General features: G+C 42.2%; 1 long non-coding RNA gene across 1 annotated transcript in view; it reads right to left on the bottom strand.

Moving 5' to 3' along the window:
• Positions 1-22,344, bottom strand: part of LOC132405818 (uncharacterized) — a 31,117-nt gene extending 8,773 nt beyond the window's left edge. The window contains exons 1-2 of the long non-coding RNA XR_009515978.1: positions 22,297-22,344; positions 17,040-17,221 (exon numbers count right to left, since the gene is read on the bottom strand). This is a non-coding gene — a long non-coding RNA (uncharacterized LOC132405818). The remainder of the gene's footprint in view (positions 1-17,039; positions 17,222-22,296) is intronic.
• Between the last annotated feature and the right edge of the window lie 287 nt (positions 22,345-22,631).

Here is a 22,631-nt window from a genome sequence, read left to right as displayed (position 1 = left end):
TCCTTCTTGTGGAACAATTGAACTAGAAGGGCAGTAATCCAAGTTCAATAGAAGTGTGCAGAGCAGGCTCCGAAGTCAATCAGAACTTGTTGAACCAAATTCCAAAATAACTCACTCAGGTGCACAATACCCCCAAAGTCAATCAAAACTTGTGGAATTTTACACCAACATCACTTAGACCCAGTGGAACTGTACCCCCAAACCAGTCAGAACCTCAGTAGGTATCATTTGAAATCACTCAGAGCTAATGGGAAGTGCATGCCAAAGTCGGTCAGAGCTGGGAAATTATACACAAGGATTATTCAGCGATTATTGATCTGTGCCGTAACGTCAATTGACATCAGTGCAATTGTATCCCCAAATAAGTTCTGACATAGAAGTTATCCTGAGTCAGTTGCTGTTGTTGTACTCCAATCCAGGATCAGTCACTGCCTCATGTGTGAGGCAGTGTGGAATTTGACTGCCACCTGTTGACATTTGGACAATTTGCACCCGAGTGCAGAGATTCTGCAAATGTTGGAAATCCAGAGTAACACACAAAATACTGGATGAACTCAGAAGGTCAAGCAGCATCTATGAGGATGAAGAAACAGCCGGCATTTCAGGCCAGGACCTTTCATCATGACTGGAAAGGAAAGGAGCAAAAGCAAGAATAAGAGAGGAAGGAGTACAGGCTGGCAGGATAGGTGAAGCCAGGGAGGGGAAATGTTGGAGAGTGGGGGAGGGGTGGTCAGAAGCTAGGAAGTGAAAGGTGGAAGCGATAAAGGGCTGAAGGGGAAAGAATCTGATAGGAGAGAACAGTGGGCCATGGGTGACAGGGAAGGAGTAATGGCATCAGAGGGATAGGCAGGTGAGGGGAAGAAAAGGGGTAAGAGGAGAACCAGAAAAAGGAATGGTAAAAGAGAACAGCTGGAGGGGGATATTCATGCCATCAGTTTGTAGGTTAACCAGATAGAATTTCTCCTCCTGCCTGAGAGTGGTCCCATTGTAGCAGTAGAGGACGCCATGGGCTGACTTGTCAGAATGGGAATGGGAAGTAAAATTAAAATGGGTGGCCACCAGGAAAACATGCCTTTTGTGACAGTTGGAGCAAAGCGTTTCTTTGATTTGAAGGGAATAAATCAAAATGTAAGGATCAGGCTAAGTGGGAACTTTGTGCAAGTTAGAGTTCTGCAATATTCTGACATGATGGTTTAGTACTGACCATCAATGTGATTGCCACAACACTCACTGCTTCATATAGAGGGGGAAGAGTTGTGAGTGAAAAGAGGGGGGAAAGGGGTTATACAGAGGGACCAAGTCATGATTCTAAAACCATCAGAGTACACAGAAAATGGTAGTCGTGGTGGATAACTTATGGAGTTTCCTGGGAGTTACCTCACACAGAAGGGGCCTGACAGTAAATTCACAATCAGAATTGCTATAAAGTTTATTATCACCAATGTATGCTATGAAATTTGCCTTTTTGAGGTGGCAGTACAGTGTAAGATGTAATAATTACCATAAGTTACAACAAATAAATAGTTTAATAAAGAAATAGTGAGGTTGTGTTCTTGGGTTCATGGCCCATTCAGAAATCTGATGGTGGAGAGGAAGAAGCTATTCCTAAAATATTGAGTGCTTACGAATAAGTGGTAGGATATTTAGAACGGAATTCAGGAAAAGTTTTTTTCACCCAGAGAGTTGTGGATCTATGGAATGCTCTGCTTCAGAAGGCAGTGGAAGCCTATTCTCTGGATGCTTTCAAGAAAGAGTTAGATAGAGCTCTTAAAGATAGCAGAGTCAAGGGATATGGGGAGAAGACAGGAACAGGGTACTGATTGTGGATGATCAGCCATGATCACATTGAATGGTAGTGCTGGCTCAAAGAGCCGAATTGCCTACTCCTGCACCTATTGTCTATTGAGTGTGGGCCTTCAGGCTCCAGTACCACCTTACTGATAGCAGTAATGAGGAGAGGATGCCCCAAGTGGTGAGGGTCCTTAATATAGTTAGATAATGATGGATGCCACCTTTTTGAAGCATCACCTTTTGAAGATGTCCTCGATGGTGGGTGTGGTTCTGCATGTGATGAAGTTGACTGATTCAACATCCCCCTGCAATTTCTTCCAATGCAGATGGTTGATGGAACCTGTCAGAATGCTCCGTAGGAATATGAAAGAATCTTTGGTAACGTCCGAAATCTCCTCAAATTCCGAATTAGGTAAAGCCTTCTTTCAAGTAGAATGACTTCTTCATGATTGCATCAATATGTTGAACTCCAAGTAGAACCTTTGAGATGTTGATACCCAGGAACATGAAGCAGCTCACAATTTCCATTGCCGATCGCTGAGTGAGGACTGAGGTGTTCTTCTGACTTCTGCTTTCTGAAGTCCACAATCAATTCCCTGGCTTTATTAATGTTGAATGCAAGGTTGCGACACCACTCAACCAGCTAATCCATCTCATTCTTGGATGCCTCCTCGCTGCCTTCTGAGATTCTGCCAACCACAATGGTCTTATCAGTGAATTTATAGATGGTGCTTGAGCTGTGCCTAGCTACAGTTATGGGTGTGGAGAGAATAAAGCAGTGGGCTAAGCACATATCTTTGAGGTGCTCCTGTAGAGATTGTCAAGAAATGCTATTATCAATCTGTACTTTCCAATGAGAAAATCAACAATCCATTTGAAACCAAAGATATAGAGGCCCAGGTTCTAATGCTTGTTGATTAGTACTGAGGAGATGTTGAGATGTTGTAATTAATAAACAGCAGCCTGGTGTATGTATTGTTATTCTCCAGGTGCTCCACAGCTGAGTGGAGAGCCAATGAGACTGTGTCCACTGTCGACCTGTTTTGATGGTAAGCAAACTGCAGCAGCAGGAGTTAATGCTAACCATGAACAACCTCACAAAGCACTTCATCACAATAGATGTGTCTGCCACCACGAAACAGTCGTTAAGAAGCTTCTCGTGCTCTTCTTGATCACCAGTAAGATTGGTGCTCCTTTGAAGCAGGTGGGAATCTCCAGGCTATGGATGGGGCATATTGTTGAGACCACACCTTCCTTAGGATAGGTCTGAAAAGCAATGACGCAACCTCACTCTCCAGACCATTAGGGAATGCTGTACTGCTCACTTTTTTGCCCCCCCCCCCCCCGCCCCGTTGAGTAGAGATGTCTGGGATTGAGGAAGCAAAAAGGCAGCTGGATGTAAAACGTTTCAGACTACTGTTCAAGTGGCTAAGCTGCTTCACCTCAGAAACAATGATTCTCTCTATTTCAAAATACTACTATTCATAAAATGTTAATATTACATCAAGCAGTAGTAAATTAAAGCAACTGAACTTGCAGTGATGTCTAGAATACATTTTTCACTCATCCAAGAGGTTTCTTCAGTTCTGATCTATGGTGGGTAGTTTTCCGGCTTATAAACTCTGTGAGTTGTTTAAAGGTATGGCAATCACATGAGAGTCATTAAGAGTCATAGCGGGAATGAGAGGGTCATTGGTCTTATCTTTGCATGAATGGAAGTGTGAAATGTTGTGGAGATGCCGGGATAGAGATATTAGGACTGTATTGTAAGTAGCTGAAGAAGCCTCTCAGATAAGTGGTGAAATGTCTCGTAAACAACAAAGCGAGTCCAGCTGCCTTGATTTACTACTGCTTGATATACAATGGCCTGGCTGACTGACAACCTTCATAGACATCACATTTCTACAGCTTGTTCATCTCATTCACAACTTGTGCCTTAGATAAGCCATTCAAAACAAGAATATAACCATTTGCCAGACTGTGGCTTTTTCAGGCGACTGCTGTCCACAGGAAAACATCAAAGACTGAAGCAAGACACCATTAGATGCTGGACCCAGCTGGGATCTGGTTTCAAATATGCCAGCTGTCATGAGTACCATACCTCACCAAGAGTGCCATTCTCCATTTAAGGCATTAGAACTGGAAGAGGATTTGGAGTGAACACTGATTCTGATGCCTGCTTTCAAACAGGGATCATTAAACTGTGGTCAGCAGCTGTCCTGGATTCAACTTAAAATGGGTTCAACAGTGGCTGGATGGGAGATGCCAGAGAGTAGTGGTGGATAACTGTTTGTCAGGTTGGAGGCCGGTGACTAGTGGTGTGCCTCAGGGATCTGTACTGGGTCCAATGTTGTTTGCCATATACATTAATGATCTGGATGATGGGGTGGTAAATTGGCTTATTAAGTATGCAGATGATTCTAAGATAGGTGGCGTTGTGGATAATGAAGTAGGTTTTCAAAGCTTGCAGAGAGATTTAGGCAAGTTAGAAGAGTGGGCTGAAAGATGGCTGATGGAGTTTAATACTGATAAGTGTGAGGTGCTACATTTCGGTAGGAATAATCCAAATAGGACATACATGATAAATGGTAGGGCAATGAAGAATGCAGTAGAACAGAGTGATCTAGGAATAATGGTGCATAGTTAATGGTGGAATCTCATGTGGATAGGGTGGTGAAGAAAGCTTTTGGTATGTTGGCCTTTATAAATCAGAGTATTGAGTATAGGAGTTGGGATGTAATGTTAAAATTGTACAAGGCATTGGCAAGGCCAAATTTGGAGTATTGTATACAGTTCTGGTCACAGAATTATTGGAAAAATAGAGACAGTACAGAGGGGATTTACTAGAATGTTACTTGGGTTTCAGCACCTAAGTTACAGAGAAAGGTTGAACAAGTTAGGTCTTTATTCTTTGGAGCATAAAAGGTTGAAGGGGGTCTTGATAGAGGTATTTAAAATTATGACAGGATAGATAGAGTTGACATGGATAAGCTTTTTCCATTGAGAGTATGGGAAATTCAAATAAGAGGACATGAGTTGAGAGTTAGGGGGCAAAAGTTCAGGGGTAACATGAGGGGGAATTTCTTTACTCAGAGAATGGTAGCAGTGTGGAACGAGCTTCCGGTAGAAGTGGTAGAGGCAGGTTCGATATTGTCATTTAAAGTAAAATTGGATAGGGATATGGACAGGAAAGGAATAGAGGGTTATGGGCTGAGTGCAGGTCAGTGGGACTAGGTGAAAGTAAGCGTTCGGCACCAATAGAAGGGCCGAGATGGCCTGTTTCCATGCTGTAATTGTTATATGGTTATGTTTAATACTTCCTTGAAGTACAATACCCTTTTTCCCGGGGTTGGGAAGTTAAGAACCAGAGGACATAGGTTTAGGGTATAGGGGAAAGATCAGTATATGGTTTGAGCTGCCAAAGAAAGTGGTTGAAGCAGGTACATTAACAACATTTTGAAGAACCTTAGACTGACACCAGGTTAGGAAAGGTTTAGAGCAATGAGATTAGCTTAGATGGGAATCTTGGTTGGCATGAACAAGCTGGGCAGAAGGTCCAATTTCCATTCTGTACTACTCCATGACCATGACTAACACAACATGCATTTATCTAGTCCCACAACATGGAAAGTATTCTCAGGCCCTTCACAGAAAACAGGATCACCAGTAGCAATGGAAGAATTATGCTATATGTTGTATGGGTTTTGATTAAAAGGCAGAGAGACGTGTAATGATGCAGAAGGAATAAAACAGTGATTCCAAATGTAGGGACAATGATTCTTACAGTCATACTGTAGTGTAAGAAGGCAGATCTCCTCGGGAGGGTAAAACAATAGGAAGGAACTGTGTCTCCTGCAGTACAGATTCCATCCTGACTTTTGCTGCTCTCCATGTGGAGTTTGCATGCTGTCCTATTATTGCATGGGTTTCCCTTGAGTGCTCCAGTTCTTTCCACCATCTCAAAGACATGTAATGGGTTAATTGGTCACTGTGAATTGCCTTCAGTAGAAGTGAGTAGTAGAATCTTGGGGAAGTTGCTGATATGGGGGAGGGGCATGAGGTTACAGGGAAAAGTAGTGAGGCAATCGCTCTGTAAACTGGTATTGACTGAAGTGGCCTCCTTCTGTATTGTAAGGAAATAAGGAAAGGTGAGGTTTTGGAGCTGGAGGGTTTGAGTGGAGGACTCATAAAGAGTTTAGCAACAGCAGTAAAGAGGTTAAACACAGTATCACCAGCAGAAATGAAGCTAGTGGAACTGAACAGACTGGAGCTGATGTATGGTCAGGGCTGTGATAAGGACCAGTACAGTCTGTTATATTTCGATGAACTCAGATGACAGAGGAGTGAGTCTGGAGGGAACAAATTCAAAATAAGTTTATTATCTACAGTAAGTATATATATGTGACACCATATACAACCCCAACATTCATTTTCTTGCAGGCATTCACAGTAATTACAATTTAGCACAATAGAATCAATGAAAAACCACCCTTAACAAAGATGGACAAACAGCCAATGTGCAAACGGGAACAAAATGAGCAAATACAAAAAATACAAATTAATAATAATAATAAACAAATAAGCAATAAATATCATGAACCTGAGATGCAGAGTGCTTGAAATTGAATCCATAGGTTGTGGAATGAGTTCTGTGTTGGGGTGAGTGAAATTGGGGTAAGTTATCTCCTTTGGTTCAAGAGCCTGATTGTTGAGGGGGTAATAACTGTTCCTGATCCTGGTGGGTGGGATCTGAGTCTCCTGCACCTCCTTCCTGTTGGCAGCAGTGAGAAGAGAGCCTGGTGGGAGTTGTTTCCTGCAACAGCGCTCCTTGCAGATGTGCTTAAAGGTGGGGAGGGTTTTCCCCATAATGGACTGAGCTGTCTACTTTTTGTGGCTTTTTTCTGCTCAAGGGCATTGGTGTTTCCATACCAGCCAACGATGCATGTAGTCAGTATACTCTCCAACATGCATATATAGAAGTCTGACAAAGTTTTAAATGACATGCCAAATCTTTGCAAACTTCTAATAAAGTAGAGATGCTGCTGTGCTTTCTATGTAATGGTGTTTATGTGCTGGGCCCAGGACAGATCCTCTGAAATGATAAAACCAAACAAATTAAAGTTGATGCTCCACTTCACCTCTGATGGACCTTCTATTTCCTCCACCTATGTTCAATAATCAGCTCATTGGTCTTGCCAACATTGAGAGAGAGCGAGAGAGACCACTTGGCTAGGTATTCAGTCTCACTCCTATATGCTGATTCATCACCACCTTTGATTCGGCCAATGACAGCACTGCTATCAGAAAACCTAAGTACAGCATCAGAGCCTTACTTAGCGTCATTGCTTTGTCATTAACTTGTCTCAGTGGCAGTGAATGTGAGGTTAGGGTAAAAATTGCATCAGTAAGAGAATAATTGACAATAGACAAGCTGTATGTGTAAGTTGGAACCGAGGATTATGCAGGACACTGAGGTTTTGAAACACTTGGTGTCCTGTAGATGTAGCTGCAGCATTCCATTGGGTCTGGTCTAAACACTGGTATCAGGTAGGACTGTGGAATTGTGACAGTGGGGTTGAGTTAGCTGCAGAGAGAAGTGGAACAATATTCATGATACCAGTATGGACTGACATGTAAGGTAATCGGAAATCTTTGAAATGTAACAAAGGGTTGGATGCTTCTTTAGAAGGTAAGAGGGAGGGCAGGCTGGTTGCTATGGAAGTGGAACTAAATCATGGACAAGTGACTCTAGAAAGAGACAGGCCAAGAAAATGCCATAGAGGGGTCAAAGCATACAAGAAAAATAACCCATCATGGTCACAAACACAATGGGTTTCACTGAAGATCTTGGTCAGCAGAGATTCCAAGCAGTGGATGGAAAGGATGTTCTGATTAAAGATATTCTAGCAGACTAATGAGAGAAGCACAAACAACGTATTACAATGCCAGATATGTGAGAAAATGGACAATTCTGGAGACAGTATTCATTTCCATTTGTAAACCATCAGTAAATGAAAAATTCCATGCCTCAGCATCTGGACAACATACATGCATGGTGCAGGAAGTAGTACATAATGATTGAGCCATAAAATAAAAAGGCAATAACCATCCCCAGAAAAACAGAGTCTAACTAACTACTCCTGGCATTTGCTCCGATTCCTACCATTGGTATCTTGGTGGTGATCACTGACCAGAAATTCAACTAGATTTTCCACAGAACTATTGTGGCTACAAAAATATGATCAGAGATTATGAACCCTCACGGAACACATGTAAGGCTATTCATCAATAACAAGGCAAATATCAGGACAGAACAGCATCCTCCTCATTACCTGGATTTGACCACATCTAGGGCAAAGCAAACCATCTTATGGGCACCTTTATCCTTCCAAAGTGTCTGCATAGTGTACCATCTCAAACACACTGGTGTTATCCACAACCTCTACTACCAAGAAGGGCAAGGTGACCATTATCTACATTTCTCCTTTCACATCAGACATCATCCTGTCTTAGAAATATAACCAATGTCCTTCATCATCACTGGATCTAATTCCTGGAACTCATGTCAACCACAAAATAGGAATGCTTTCATCAACAGGACAGCATCCGCTTGAAGAAGATAGTTCATTTTTATCTGCCTAACGGTCATCATAGATGAATAAGAGCCTTTTATCAGAGACACACAAATCTCAAAAATGATTTTTTTCAAAAAAGCTAACACTTCAAGCTGATGGCCTTTCAGCAAATTGAAACTTGTTCCAATGGCACACTTAGGAAAATCTATGAAATCTAAAGAAGTTTTGAGATGAGGCTGTGGAATTGATGATCATGTTAGACAGGGGAAGAAATTCATCTATGGGAGCCTATTCTTAAACAAGTGCTCTAGTCTCCAGTCATAGTCATCTCCCATATAATCAATTCCATTGACCTGAATAGTAAAAGCAGTTTTTGGATGAACATTAATTGTTATAACATTCACTTTTTGTGGTTTGTACACAGGGAGCTAGAACAGGGACAAATAAATTGCTTAAAAGCTACCAGCTTGAGGTCTGCAGTGTTGCTTCTATTTTGTGTCAGTCTGTTCCTAAATCAAACCCACTAACAGAAGCTGGTAAGTTTAAAAATAACAAGCATACTTCAAATGTCATCAGTCCTTTACAAGAGATGCTTGCAGCCCACAGGCCCTTTGAAAGTAAACTCTGCAGGATCCAGCTGCTGTTCAAGCTTGGGAAAATAAGGAAAAGGTCAGATAATTTTGTACAAACTGAAATCTCATTTTGAAATGGTTTATCTGGAGCAAAATTTGATTTTATTTGAAACGCCATTTTCTCACATGTTTTATTCAGGACAACTGATATTAGTATCTTGCTGCAAGTCCTTCTTCCAGAAAGCCTGACGTTTTCTGATTTAATTGGGATGCAATGGCCCACCTGGAAAGCTTTCATAAACTGGGCTCAAATTAGGCAAACAAAGCATAACAGGACTTACCAAATTTCCTGCCATATTTTCAGATCTTCTTTACAGAGTATGTGAGCATGGGATTTTTACATTAAAAGTATCAGGCTCAATGAGTGCCTGATCTACACTCAATAGCCTCTTTATTAGATAACTCCTGTATCTAATAAGATGGACACTGAGCGCACGTTTGTGGTCTTCTGCTGCCTATCCACTTCAGGGTTCAATGTGGTGGGTATTAGAGTTGCTCTTCCACATAGCACTGTTGTAACACGTGGTTGTTTGAGTGACTGTCATTTTCCTGTCAGCTTCAGCCAGTATGGCCATTCGTATCTGACCTTCCACATAAATAAGACATTTTTACCCACAGAACAGCCACTGACTAGATGATGACTGTTATGCATGAAAATCCCAGGAGATCAGCAGTTCCTGAGATACTCAAACCACCCCATCTGGCACCAACAATCATTCCATAGTCAAAGTCACACAGAACATGGTTTTAAGCATCATTATTTTACCCACCTCTACCACTTCCTCTGACAGGATGCTCCATACTCACCACCTCCGTGCCCTCCTGAAGCCAACAACCATCTTTTTTGTTTTGTTCACATTCAGAGACAGGTTGTTGGCTCTGCACCAGTCCTTTAACCACTACACCTCCTCTCTGTAAGCTGACTCGTCATCCTGCGTTGTTTTTTACATTGTTCAGTCTAGTTTTTGTACTTTGTCATGTAACACCATGGTCCTGAAAAAAACGTTGTCTCATTTTTGCTATGTACTCTACCAGCAGTTATGGTCGAAATGACAATAAAAGTGACTTGACTTGTCTATTTTACCTCTTTAGAGTTGTGCTTCTTCTTAATTTTCCTTCTTAAATGCAACACTCCATAAATCTTTGCATTAAATTTTAAATGCAATGGAGCAACCTATCTAAATGTCCTTGAAGTTTATGACCTCATAAGGACACAGGAAGAAGAATCAGGAACTAGGCAAGCGAGCACTTGACCTACTCCACCAGACCTTAAAGTGGCCATTGCTGACTGCTGACGAAGGAAATATTTGCATTGTGCAGAAAACAGAGCTACATGGTCCTCCAGACCACATGATTATTGCTGTCAGAATCTTCTCCCCCACCTCGCTACCATTCCCCATGCCCCAACAATACCAACCGTACTTTCAGTTTAAGATGGTGCAGGGTCGGGTAATGACAGCTTATTGGCAGTTCATAAAGCAAGAATAACAACTAAATACTCTATTAATAATACTTTTTCTGTGGAAAATTATGCTAAATGATCACCACAAACAATGAAGAGGTGAGCGAAGGCAAAGGTGACTTGAGGGTCAAGGCATGCAATGTGAAGTCAGAGAAGTTCAAGGAGAAGCACACTCAAGACAGAGAGTGAAGCTGAGGAAAGTCTGAGTGGAGGAGATTTGAGGCCGGTCCACCCAAACTGAGAGCGAGGTTTGATCGATCTAAGCACTAGGCTGATTCGGAAAGGTCAGGCCTGGGCTGAAGCGTGGCAGCAGGGTCCAGGCCCAGAGCATATCGATGTGACCGGGCCCAAGTCCGCATGCGAGGAATGCCTCGATGTTTGGATGATTTAAACGTCAAGCCTAATCGACTGGAAAGGAAGTATGTTGGGACCAGAAGAGAGGGTTAGGCCACTTCTGATCGCTGTTCGACGACGTTTGGTCCGCTCTTCATCGCATTCAGGCTGAGGCTGTGGGCCTGCTCCAGCTGCTCTGAGCTTTGTAACTATGGACTCAATTTCATTCTGAATGCTGTTGCTTGCTTTTATTGTTTGCAGGATTTGTTTTTTTCTCTCTATCTGCACACTGGGTGTTTGTTGGATTTTTTCTAAATGGGTTCTTTCAGATTTCATGTTTTGCGGCTGCCTGTAAGGAGACAAATCATAGAATGTATACGTACTTTGTTAATAAATGTACATTGAACTTTGAACTATGAACCATACTCCAGCTCCCAGCTTAACCAAGCTGAACATGACAACTAGCTCTCTAGAAAAGGCAGCTGACTTTCATCTACCAATACACCAAGTTATTTATTCCCTGAAATTTGACCATTAAATTCATTTGAGACCTTCAACTTGAGAATGGTTTGGAACCTACAAAACGTTACAAGCACCAGTATTGACCTTGTGCCAGCTTGGAGCAAAGTATTATACAGTTACTGGTTGTCTCTGAGGGAGGTAGCAGTACAAGTACATGGTTCACAGGTAATCAGGGTAGTGAAGGTGTTTGGCACACTGGTCTTCATCAGAGAAGCAATGAGCATAGGATTTGGGACTCTAAACTGCAGTTCTACAGGAAGTGGATGAGGCTGCACTTGGAGTGCTGTGTGCAGTTTTGTTCACCCTGTAATAGGAAAGACTGATATCATTAAACTGGAAAGAGTACAGAACTGATTTAGGAGGACACTGGTCAGACCAGAGGGACTGAGTTACAGAGAAAGGTTAGGCAGCCTTGGAAAAGAAGAGATTGAGGGGTGATAAAATGGTGGTGAAGGAAATCCTGAGGGACATAAATAGAATGAACGCACACAGTCTTTTCAACAGGGAAGGGGAACTCAAACACTAGAGGGTATAATTTTAAGTTAAGAGATGAAAGATTTAAAAGGGACCCAATGAGCAACTTCTTCACATATGTGCAGTGCTATATACATGGAATGAACTGTCAGAGGAAATGGCTGAAGCTGATACAATAATAACAATGAAATCACATTTGGATAAGTACCTGAATACAGGAGTGAGGTTCAGAGGAATGTGAGCAATCACAAGCAAACTGGACTAGTTTGGTGGACACTATGGTTGGCAGGATGAGTTGGGCTTAAGGTCCTGTTCCCTGCTGCATTATTCTACGACTCCATAACTCTAAGTAGACATTTCCTCTTCCTCTTTTCTCTCAAAAACCCTTGGATCCGCTTCCCCACTGCCTTGGTTGAAATTCTATTATCATTTGAATGAAAGATATACTGTATACCAGATAGCCCTTCTATCTCCTGATTTTTAATCACCACAAGTTTCTGATTTTCTTCAAGATAAACAAAACTTTGGTTTGCTGTTTTTCTCATTCCAATTGGCTTTCAAGTGATTACCTTCATGAGAAATGAAAACAATTTACTTCAGAACAATTTTAATGATTGGGGCTTGGTAACAGCCACTGAGCTTGTAATGAGTTTGAAGAGCTGGCGACAGATTAGGATACAAGTCTCTTTGTCTCTCACAGAGCAATCAATCATGACAGCTACAAACATCAGCTTATTAACATTGCCCGGTCACTAGTTTATCTCCTTCAAGAACTGAAACATCAGCCAATCAATTTCATAATTTGTGCAGGTCACCCTTCATTTAACTCGCGAATCCTCTCTTTGCAAACAGAGCAGGTGTAATACCTGAGGGGATGAGACAATTAGAGAAAGACGTGGCTTTTTTTCTTCTCTCTAATTACTGAATTGTTTATGTTAGCCACACCCTTAGCACGTGTGGTGGTGGAGGATCTGGAGCGGTAGCATCTATGAATTTACCAGCTTCACAATGCATTTATTGTCCAGCCCAACCTTCACATTTCTTCTCTGAAAATGTATACAGTAGTTACGCAGGATAGTTGTAGGTACATGGCACGCTATCTTCAGTGAAATGGAACATCCCTCTTGTCCTTCCATGAGCCTTTTATAATTGAGTGAATTTTGCTGACCCTGGTCTGGGGGCAATGATGCCAATTGTCACATATTTGACTGGTAGCTTTATTTGCCCACGTTTGGAATTTAAAATATTATCTTCCTACCAAATCTTTCCTTTCTTGTCAATAATGTTTGGTCAACAGAGAAATCTATCTTAACTCCTGCTAAATGTTCCACTTCTGCCATCAAAACAGAGACATCCCAACCCCACCCCATTCCACCCAACAAAACACATGACCATCCCAGTGAAAGTGGATTTGCAGACATGATTTGTAACTTGATAGCTTGACCCAGCCAGTAGAGTTCTTGTTCTGAAGACTGTGGGCTATGGGCCCTCCCCTTGTGAGCCAGCAGGTCATTTAGGCAGACTCAAATGCAGGAACTGAAACAGGCTGAATAGTTAGATGCCCTGTCCTTTAAATGATATCTCAAGCAAAAATGCCTTCTATTGGCTTCAGGCAACAGAAGTGCATTTGAGGAACTATAAAGATGGAGTACAGTCCATCCCACACAGTTCTGCGAAAACATAAATTCTGCCGACACTTCCACCGTACACTCCTGTTGTGCACAGGAAAGGACTGTATGGAAAAAGAATCTGCCTGCAGCTTTATAGCATTTCTTTGTGGTAATTTGTGGTGCTGTAATTTTTCCCCCAGACTGAGCACAGTGCAGGCAAATGGTGACATATGATTTCACTTTCTTAAGACTTGTGGATCCAGAGGACTTAAAGGGAAATTGAATTCACAACTGATCTGTGCAAAAGGTATTTCAGCAAAAAAAAAGTTGTTAATTTGTGCTGCGATCATCCTGTACAGTTAGTAGAAGCATTTAATTAATTAACTTATTCATTAATTAATGTGCTTATAAGAACATTACAGCACAGCCTTTGGCCTAGTGTCTGTGCCAAACATGACACCATTTTAAATTAATCTTATCTACATACATACATCCCCTCTGTCTGTTCAACTGCCTGACTAAAAACTTCTTCAATGTTACTGTTGTATCTACTTCCACTACCTGCCCTGGCAGTGTGTAAATAACTGGCTTTGCACACCTCCTTTACATTTCACCAGTCTCATCTTAAAGCAATGTCCTCTATCATTTGACATAGCCACTCTGGAAAAAGGACTCTATCTATCCAATCTATGCCATTAATTAAAGCATTAACTAATTCAAGTTATGAGGATTTACTTCAGAAAATATTTTTTCAGTGATACTGCATTTGAGATATGGCACATGAGAGGTATAACAATCTAGAAAGGGTAAAGGCCTCTATGGATCAAACCAGGCTGCCAATCCAATGCCACTCTAAAGTAAGACAACATTGCCTTTGGTGCCTGAGCTGCTCACTTCACTAGTTCAAGAGATGTCATCCCTGGCATCCTGCCCAGTTTTCAACTCCATGAAACAATTTCATCACGTCGCTCTCAAATCAGTGTTTGTGGGAGGTTGATGTGGAGAGCACAGCTGTTATGATGCAGAAATCGCACATGCAAAAATGCCATCATGCCTTCAAAGCCACAGCAATACAAGGATACTTTTTTGGCTGCAAGGCTCCTTTAGACATCCTGGGCTTTTTTTTTAATTTACTGGTTTACGGGATGAAGGCACCGACAGCTAAGCCCCCCAGTTATTGCCCATCTCCAGTTGCCCTTGAGAAGGTGGTGATGAACTGCCTTCTTGAACCGCTGCAGTCGCTGAGGTGTAGGTACACCCTCAGTGCTGCTGTCGTGCTTCTGAAAATGCATAACAAATCCAAATCTAGTTGTTCTTTCTCACAGCTCTGGGGCTTTCTAAGTCTGTTGCAGTCTAATTGATGATTGTCATGATTAGTCAATAATTGCATTTGCAATAAATCATACCACAAATGGTTTAAGAAGAAGAAAGTCCTTAACTCTGAGTGGAGTCATCGGGATGCCATCACAGCATTTTTTTTAGCAGGTTTCCTTATTTCTACAAGGCCGAGTTGCTAGTTCGACGCTCAACACAGCTCGGATGGAAAGCGTGCAAGGGAGCCGGCTGGATTCGAATTCAGGAGCCTTCACTCCGAAGTCCGGTGCTGATGTCACTACGCCACCAGCTGGCCTAATGGTTTATTATTTATTATTTTTCTTAGAGATAACAGACCCTTCTGGTTCAACAAATCTGCACCATCCAATTGCATCCATGTGACTAGTTAACCTACTAACCTGTATGTCTTCAGAACGTGTGAGGAGACCAGAGCACCCAGACGAAGCCCACGTAGTCACTGGGAGAACGTACAAACTTCTTACACGCAGTGAAGGAATTGAACACAGGTCACTGGCGCTGTAATGCTAACCGCTACACTACTGTGCTGCCATTAAAAATAACTTAAACGGATTTGGTTTTCTCTCATCTACATTTCTGTGTTTCTGAATTTATGGTTCAGTAGTAGTGCCGTAGTTCTCCTTACTGTATCATCAGTTAAATATGCAGAAGTGGAGATGGGCCAGTCTGATAAACCGGAAGGCTTGGTTCACACATTTGATAAAAATAATCAGGTATATTGGCATAGATTTCTGTCAATTATCATTTTACAATTCTTCAAATAGGTCAGATCTGCTGCTTATCTCAACTGCTGATGATTCAGCACAGAAAAAAATATGATTTTCCATACAGTTCTGTGAAGAAGTCTTAAGCACATATATATAGTTGGGGTGCCTAAGACTTTTTGCACAGTACTGTAATAATTTCATGTATTACATTGTACTGCTGCTGCAAAAAAAAACAATTATCATGACAGATATGAGTGAAGACAACCCTGACTCTCATATGGCTCTTGTTTGTGGATTAAGAGTGAGAAGGGAGCAGGAAAAGGTATGGTTGGGGAAAAGGGGAAGGGAGAGGGAAGGGAGCAGGAAGCACTAGAGAGACATTCCGTAATGATCATAAACCAATTGCTTGGAATCAAATTACCTTGCCTGGTGTCTCAGGGCTGGGGGCTGTTTGCACCTGCACCAACCCCCTTTCTTGGCACTCATTCTCTGCCATCTATCCCACACCCCTCCCATGTCACTTCACCCTCACCTTGCCCAACAGCCTTTGCTCCTATGAGATTTACAAACTCACTGTCCACTCCACATTGACAAATACAATACAGTGCAAAAGTCTTAAGCACCCTATACATATATAGCTTCAGACCCTTCAGCCCATCAGGGTTGTGCTGACCTTCAAACATCTGCTCCCATTCATCCCATTTCATTCCCCCCAGGTTCACATCAACTTCTCCAAAATTCTGACCCTCGTTCTACACATTACAGGCGATTTACAGAGGCTAATTCAGCATCCAAACTTAGAGATGTGGGAAGAAGCCAAAGTTTCTGGAGGACAAGCCTCCCCAGCTTTGAGGATATCTTCAAAAGACAATGCCTCAGAAGGGTGATATTAGCAATCCTATCACCGAGGATGTGCTGGCTTCTTTTTGCTACCATCGAGGAGGCTGTACAGGAGGCTGAAGACACACACTCAACATTTTAGGAACAACGTCTAGCCCTCCACCATCAGATTTCTGAATATCTTGAACATTGCCTCACTACTTTTGCTCTCAAGTTTTGAATCGCACTGTACAGCTGCTAGAGAACAGCAAATTTCATGACGCATGTCAGTGATATTAAACCTGATACTGATTCTGAAACCCACGCACCCAGCGGGAGAACGTGCCAGCTCCACACAGTCAGCACCAAAGATGAGGAGTGAAGCCAGCTCGTTGAAGTAAGAGGCTGTAGCTCGACTAACTGCATCACTCTACCAAAATGGGTGACTTTGAAGAGCAACACCCCAGAGAACATAAACCATTGTGTGAGCCACAGCCACCGCAGTTGAAAGCTGCCATTCCAGATGTTCAGTCAGAATGTTTTCTTTTCTGAGTTCCTTCCACTTTTTTTCTTTACTGACCTTCCACTTAAGCAAAACCAGATGGAAAGTACTGTTTTCCATCCCCCCCCCCCCCCCCCATCCCGTGTGGAGGTAGCAGGAACACTGAATGCTGAAAGAACAGAACAGAAGTGCTAAAGAGATCCTGACTCATTGTTTTGCAAGAGTCAGATTATATGAGGTAATGTTGTGATATTGTTACCTGCTGGTCCATCTGTTTCATTTGGTTTCCTGGGCTGATTCATCGCTGATACTGGTTGCTAAAGAGCTGACACAGGTCAGAGGAACACAATTTCGGCTCAATCCATTTTGTACGAAAAGCTGGAAAGTGTCACTTCTCGGAGTAGGGAACCACCTAGTGGTCATGTGGGTGCACCAATTCACCTGATGCAATGAAAAGAAATTAGCTTTCAGCCCTGCTGTAATATTCAATAGGATCATGATCGATATCATCCTCAATTCATCCAGTGACCAGTCTGATTCCCATTTACCTTGCTTCTCTTAGAGTTCGCAATTCCATTAATTTTAGTCTTCACCTTGTCCAATGACTGAAGAACCATGGGCTGTGCAATTCCAAAGCTCTCCAGCCTACTGACAGAATATACCTTTCCTCCGAAATTTTGTATGCCCCTTATTCTGAGAACTCGAAAACTAGAGGGCATAGAGCTAAGGTGAAAGGGGAAAGATTTAAAGGGCTACTGAGGGGCAGTTTTTTCACGCAGAGGCTGGGGTTGTGTGTCAGGAGTTGCCAGAGGAAGCTATAGAGATGTGACCAATTACAACGTGAGGACAATTCAAGAAGAGTGATTCATTAGAAAGGGGCAATAAAAATAACTCAAGTGCAAGTGAAGCCGCCATTCTTTTAAGTGTGCCAAGTACTTAGAGTGGCTTTAGTTTATGAGGCTTAGGCAAGATCAGGTTTGAGCGAGGTAAAGTATTTGGTAAGTTTCTCTCCTTCTGTTCTTATTTCTTCATTCCTCATCCGTTAGGGCATGGTAGTTTAATGAGAACGGCTCCAGGGGAAGTGTTTTGCACCGTGTGTGGGAGGTGGGAATTCCAGGAGACCTCCAGCCTCCCAGATTACATGTCTGCACCAGGTGCGCTGAGCTGCAACTCCTGAGATTACGTATTAAGGAACTGCAGCTGCAGCTCGATAACCTTCAACTCATATGGAATAATGAGGAGGTGATAGGGAGGAGCTACAGGGAGGTAGTCACCCCTAGATTTCAGGAGACTGGTAAGTGGGTAACTGGCAGGAGAAGGAGGAAAAATGACAGCCAGTGCAGAGTACATCTGTGGCCATTCCCCTCGATAATTAGTATACAACTTAAGATTCTATTGAGGCCGATAACCTACTGCAGGGAGCCTCAGTGAACAGGTCTCTGGCACTGAGTCTGGTGTTGTGGCTCAGAGGAGCAGAGTGGTAAAGAGGTCTACTGTGTTGATAGTAGATTCCATGTTTGGAGGAACAGAGACAAGATTCGGTAGGTTCAGTAGAAGCACCTGAATGATATGGCACCTGTCTGATGCCAGGATCAGGGATGTCTCAGATTGGGTCCATGACACTCTCAAGGGCAAGGGTGAGCAGCCAGAAGTCTGGTACATATTGGCTCCAGTGACACAGGTAGACAAGGTGAGGAAGTCCTGAAGAGAGTTTCTGGGGAGCTAAGTAGAAAGTTGAAAAACAGGACTTCTAGAATAGTAATCTGTCTGTACCATGTGCCAATGAGGGTAAGAATGGGCTCATTTGGCAGGTGAATGTGTGGCTGAGGAATTGATGTGGGGGCAGAGTTTCATATTTATGGATCATTGGGATCTCTTCTGGGAAAGGTATGACCTATATTTACACCTAAATCCAAGGGGGTCCAATATCCAATGTAAAAGGCGGACAAAATCGAAAAGGATGAATACAGGACTGAATGTGTTGTAGCTGAGTGTGCATAGTATACAGAATAAGGCAGATGAACTTGTGGCATAGATACTGATTGGCATGTATGATGTTGTGGTTATCACTGAATCAAGGCTGAGAGAAGAATATAGCTTGGAACGTAATGTCCAAGGATACACATTGAATTGAAAGGACAGGCAAGAAGGCAGAAGGGATGGTGTTGCTCTGTTGATAAAAAAAAGAAATCAAATCATTGGAAAGAGGTGACATAGGGTCAGCAGTTGCTGAATCATTGTTAAGGAACTGCAAGGGTAAAAAGACTCCGATGGGAGTTATATACAGACTCTCAAACAGTAGTAAAGATATGGTCTAAAAAGTACAGTGGAAGATTGAAAATGCATGTCAAAAGGACAAAGTTACAACAGTCATGGGGGACTTCAATATGAAGGTAGATTGGGAAAATCAGGATGGTGCTGGATCCCAAGAGGGAAATTTCTAGAATGCCTATGAGATGGATTTTTAGAGAAGATTGTGGTTGAGCCCACAAGGGGATCAGCAATTCTGGATTGGGTGTTGTGCAATAAACCTGAATTGATTAGAGAGCTTGAGGTAAAAGAACCCTTAGGGAAAGAAGTGATCATAATATGATTAAATTCACCCTGAAATTTGAGAAGGTAAAGCAAAAGGCAGATGTATCAGTATTACAGTGGTGAAAATGGAATTACTGAGGCATGAGAGAAGAGTTGGCCATATTTGATTGAGTATACCAAATCTTTCTGAATTGCTTCCAGAAATTCCAGTCATTGCTGCTTTGCCGTCACACTGGCATGGATGTTGGCAGGTTAGCAATGGCTGAGATTTCTGGAAGTATTTCGGAAGGCACAGGATATATGCATCCCAAAGAGGAAGTAATATTCTAAGGGCAAGATAACACAAGTGTGCCTAACAAGGGATGTAAAAGCCAACAAAAAAGCCAAAAAGAGGAGACATAATAGAACAAAAATTAATGGAAAGTAAGAGGATTGGGAAGCTTTTAAAATCCATCAAAAAAGGTAATTAGGAAGGTAAAGATGGAATATGAAAGTAAACTAGCCAATGATATTAAAGAGGATACTAAATGTTTCATCAGATACATAAACTGTACAAGCGAAGTGAGAGAGGATATCAGACCACTGGAAAAAGATGTTAGAGAGGTAGTAGTGAGGGACAAACAAATTGCTGATGAACTGAACAAGTATTTTGCGTCAGTCTTCACTGTGGAAGACCCTAGCAGTATGTTGGAAGTTCCAGCTGTCAGGGATCATGAAGTGTATGAAATTACCATTACTTAGATAATTCACCTGGAACCAGTGATGTACACCCTAAGGTTCTGAAAGTGGTGGCTGAAAAGATTGTGGAAGAACTAGTAATAAACTTTTAAGAATATCTAGATTCTGAAATGTTCTGGAAAACTGGAAAATTGCAAATGTCACTCCACTCTTCAAGATGGGAGAGAGGCAGAAGAAAGAAAATTATAGGCCATTTTGTCAGACCTCAGCAAGATGTCCGATCTGATTATTAAGGGTGTTAGCATGGTTTCCTCAAAGGAAAATCTCCCCTGACAAATCTGTTGGAATTCTTTGAAGAAATAACAAGCAGGATAGACAAAGGAGAATCAGTTGATGTTGAGTTCTTGTATTTTCAGAAGGCCTTTGACAAGGTGCCGCACGTGAGGATGCTTAAGCAGTTATGAGCCCATAGTATTACGGGAAAGATTATAGCATGGATAAAACAGTAGTTGATTGGCAGGCGGCAAAGACTGAGAATAAAGGGAGCCTTTTCTGGCTGCCTGCCATTGACTGGTAGTGTTCTGCAGGGGTCTGTGTTGGGATTGATTCTTTTTGCGTTATATCTCAATGATCTGAATGACAAAATTGATGGCTTTGTTGCAAAGTTTGCCGACGATACGAAGATAGATGGAGGGGCAGGTAGTTTTGAGGAAGTAGAGAGGCTCAGAAGGACTTAGACAGATTAGGAGAATGGGCAAAAAGTAGCAGATAGAATACAGTGTCGAAAAGTGTATGATCATACACTTTGGTAGAAGAAATGAAAGGGTAGACTGTTTTCTAAATGGAGAGAAAATACAAGACCTCTCATTTCGAGAGGTCTAAAATATAAAAGCAAGGAAAACGTTGAGACATTATAAAGCACTGGTGAGGTCTCATTTGGAGTATTGTGAGCAGTTTTAAGCCCTATATCTGAGAAAGGACATTCTGAAAATGGAGAGGTTGAAAGGGGGTTCACAAAAAGGATTTCAGGATTGCATGGCTGGTCATATGAAGAGTGTTTGAAGGCTCTGGGCTTGTATTCACTAGAATTCAGAGGAATCGGGGTGACCTAATTGAAACATATCAACCAGTGAAAGGTCTTGATAAAGTGGATGTGGAGAGGATGTTTCCTGTGGTGGGAGAGTCTAAGACTAGAGACCACAGCCTCAGAATAGAGGTGCCTCCTTTCAAAAAGGAAATGAGGATGAATATCCTTAGCCAGAGAGTGGTGAATCTGTGGAATTCATTGCAACGGGCAGCTGTAGAGGCCAAGCCTTTGTGTATATTTAAGGCAGAGGTTGATAGATTCTTGACTGGTCAGGGCATGAAGGGATATGGTGAGAAGGCAGGAGATTGGGGCTGAGAGGGAAAATGGATCAGCCATGATGAAATGGTGGAGCAGACTTGATGGACCAAATAACCTAATTCTGCTCCTATATTTTATGATCTAATGGTCTAACTGCAAGCAAATGAGATTAGCTTGGATAGGCAATTTTGTCAACACCAGTTCATTGGGCCAAAGTGCCCACTTTTGTGCCATGTAACTCCTTTGACTCTGTGACTCCATGATGTACAATGGAACAATGACACCCTCCTGCCATCTACACTACCCAAAAACCTTAATATTTCACTGAGATCACCTCTTCTAATCTCCAGTATCAAAAATTCAAAGTAAATTAATTTTCTTGCTGGCATTTACAGGAAAGAAAATACACAAAAATCCATACATTAACAGACAAAGACTAACAAACAGCTGAAGTGGAAAAGCAAACTGCAGGGATAAAAATATTACTGAGAACATGAGTTGTAAAGAGACCTTGGAAGCAAGTCCATGGATTGTCAAAAGAGTTCAGAGTAACAGTAACTGAACTTATCCATGCCAGTTCTGGAGCATGATGGTTATAGTTCTGCCTGTCTGATGGTAGTAGCAAGAGGAGTGCATGGCATGAATGGTACAGGTCTTTGATGACGGGTGCTGCTTTCTTGTGCCAGCTCTTCCTGTGTATGTATTCAATGGTGGGGGAGGACTTTGCCTGTGATGGACTAGGCAGCTTCTACCACTTCCTGTAGCCTTCTCCAAGTTGACATGCAACCATTTGGAATACTCTCCACTGTGCATCATGTAGAATTTTGTCAGACCTTTTGGAGGCGTGTTGAATGTACACAAACTGTCATGCAATCATTGTGATGATAGTTACGTGCTGATGCCAGAACAGATCCTCTAATATGTTAACACCGTGGAATTTAAACCTACTGACACTCACCTCCTCAGTTCCCCTAAGAACAATTGGCTCATGGACCTCCAGCTTCTAACTCCCCTGACTGTTATTCAGCCAATTGGTTTTGCTGAAAAGGAATGAGAAGTTATTATTGGGCAACCAGTCAACCGGATTTCCAATCTCCCTCCTGCGATTATGCTGGGTCGTCACCACCTTTTATTTGGCCAACAGCAATGATGTTGTCAGCAGATGTCAAGTGATGTCGGAGCCATGCAATCGTAAGCATAACACGACTAGAGCAGGGGCTAAGCACACAGCCCTGCCATGCACCTGCGCTCATGATGAGTGTGAAGGAGATGTTGTTGCTAAGGAATCGACCA

The sequence above is a fragment of the Hypanus sabinus genome, chromosome 16, assembly GCF_030144855.1.
Source record: "Hypanus sabinus isolate sHypSab1 chromosome 16, sHypSab1.hap1, whole genome shotgun sequence".
NCBI classification, from domain to species: Eukaryota; Metazoa; Chordata; class Chondrichthyes; order Myliobatiformes; family Dasyatidae; genus Hypanus; species Hypanus sabinus.
This window is presented reverse-complemented; position numbering and strand designations above follow the sequence as displayed.